Here is a 2,682-nt window from a genome sequence, read left to right as displayed (position 1 = left end):
TCATTGTTGTTTGGCGGGTCCGGGCTGGGGATTCGAACCTGCCATCTTAGGTGTACGTGGCTGGCGCCTTAGCCGGTTGAGCTATAGGCACCGAGCCCTATAAATTTATTTAACACATGACATATGAAAAAAAGTAATATCAGATCCTTCAAAATAATCCAGGTGCTATAAAGGTGATACTTGGCACAGAGGCAGAACAGTAATATTGAACATTATGACACAATGATAATAACATGTACCACACTTTTAATTCCAAATGAAATATGTTTCAGAACTTTGCCATTTTTTTTTTTTTTTTGCAGTTTTTGGCTGGGGCTGGGTTTGAACCCACCACCTCTGGCTTATGGGGCCAGTGCCCTACTGCTTTGAGCCACAGGCACTGCCCCATTCTTTTTTTTAGAGACACAGTCTTACTTTGTCACCCTCAGTAGAGTGCTGTGGCATCATAGCTCACAGCAACCTCAAACTCTTGCCTTGCACTCAAGTAATTCTCTTCCTCATCCTCCCAACTAGCTGGAACTCCGGGCACCCACTACACCACCAGGCTATTTTTAGAGACGAAGGTAGGCAATCCACCTGCCTGGGCCTCCCAGAGTGCTGGGATTACAGGTGTGAGCCATTGTGCCCAGCTTGGCAGAATACTTTTTTTTCCTGGGTAGAGTGCAGTGGTGTCAGTATATGGGGGTGATGCCCTACCCACTGAGCCACAGGCACTGCCCTTGGCAGAATACTTTTTGTAAATTATTTTCATCTACTTTATTAGTCATATTATAAAAGTTATCTCTCCAGTTATTTCTTTTCTTCCTTTTTCCCCTTCCTTTCCTCCCTCCCTCCCTTCCTCTCTTCTCCTCTCCTCTCTCTTCTTTTTTCTTTCCCCTTCCTTCATCTTACTTCCTTCCTCCCTTCCTTCCTCCACTTCTTTCCCTTGAGACAGGATCTCACTATGTTGCCCAGACTGGCCCCAAACTCCTAACCTCAAGCAATCCTCCCACTTCAGCTTCCTGCATCTCCTTCCTAAGTCTCTGGGCTAACAGTTGTGAGCCAATACTGTCAATTTATTTATTCTGACCCAAGTGGACTTCTTGGGAGATTTAACACTATAATTTTGGTTGTTTCTGGCTCAGCGCCTGTGGCTCAAGTGGCTAAGGCACCATCCACATACACCAGAGCTGGCAGGGTCAAGTCTAGCCCGGGCTGGCTGCAACCAAAAAATAGGTGGGCATTGTGGCATGTGCCAGTGCCTGTAGTCCCAGCTACTTGGGAGTCAGAAGCAGGAGAACCACTTGAGCCCAAGAGTTAGAGGTTGCTGTGAGCTGTGATGCCACAGCACTCAACCCAGGGTGACAGCTTGAGGCTCAGTCCCCCCCCCAAAAGAGAACATTTTGGTTTGTTTCAGATGGAGACAATAGCATGGAGATTTCACTGGAAGGAAGAAGGGTTCAAATAGTGGTTTGGCTACCTAGCTTGCAACAGGGGTGGCTGGAAGCTATGTTTCTGAGGTAGGAACCACACAAAAGCAGGACCACCTACCCCGCTACCATTGCTTCCCCAACACTCAAGCCCAGATACTGCCAGCCAATCAGCAACACTTCCTAATACAGAATGGAGACAGCTGAGGGTGGAGAGGTTTGGATTTAAAATACTATGCTGGCTGGCTGAGACTCATGCCTGTAATCCCAGCAACTAGGAAGGCTGAGGGAGGAGGATTGCTTGAGCTGCAGTGAGCTATGTTCGTGCCATTACACTCCAGCCCAAGCGACAAAGTGTAAAAAAGTCTCAAAAAAGTATAAAAAATTAAGACTGAAGGCAGTGCCTGTGGCTCAGTGAGTAGGGCACTGGCCTCACATACTGAGGGTGGTGGGTTCAAACCCAGCCCTGGCCAAACTGCAACCAAAAAAAAAAAAATAGCTGGGCATTGTGGGGCAGGCACCTATAGTCCCAGCTACTTGGGAGGCTGAGGCAAGAGAATTGCCTAAGCTCAAGAGCTGGAGGTTGCTGTGAGCTATGATGCCACAGTAATCTACTGGGGGCAAAAAAGTGAGACTCTGTCTCAAAAAAAAAAAAATATTAAGACTGAGCATTGTGGCTCACACCTGTAATAGTAGCACTCTGGGAGGCCAGGTAAGTGGATTGCTTGAGCTCAGAAGTTTGAGACCAGCCTGAACAAAAGCAAGACCCCTGACTCTACTAAAAATAGAAAAACTAGCTGGGCATGGTGGCACACACCTGTAATCCTAGCCTTCTGGGAGGCCAATGTAGGTGGATTGCTTAAGTTAAGGAGATGAACAACAGCCTGAGTAAGAGTTAGACCCTTGCCTCTAACAAAAAAAAAATATATAGAAAAACTAGCCAGGCATTATGGCAGGTGCCTATAGTCCCAGCTACTCGGGAAGCTAAGGCAAAAGGATCACTTGAGCCCAGGAGTTTAAGGTTCCTGTGAGTTATGATGATGCCACAGAACTCTACACAGGATGATGGAGTGAGATTCTGTCTCAAAAAAAAGAAAAGAGAGGTTCAGTGTGAATAGTATAGTGGTTACAGCGCCAGCCACATACACAGAAGGGTGGCAGGTTCAAACCCGGCCTGGGCCAGCTAAACACTGCAACCACAACAACAAAATAGCCAGGCATTGTGGCGGGCGACTGTAGTCCCACCTACTTGGGAGGCTGAGGCAAGAGAATC

This window comes from Otolemur garnettii, unplaced genomic scaffold (assembly GCF_000181295.1).
Source record: "Otolemur garnettii isolate 467f Iridium unplaced genomic scaffold, OtoGar3 scaffold00005, whole genome shotgun sequence".
NCBI classification, from domain to species: Eukaryota; Metazoa; Chordata; class Mammalia; order Primates; family Galagidae; genus Otolemur; species Otolemur garnettii.
The sequence above is the reverse complement of the archived record's forward strand: the minus strand, read 5'-3'. Positions refer to the sequence as shown.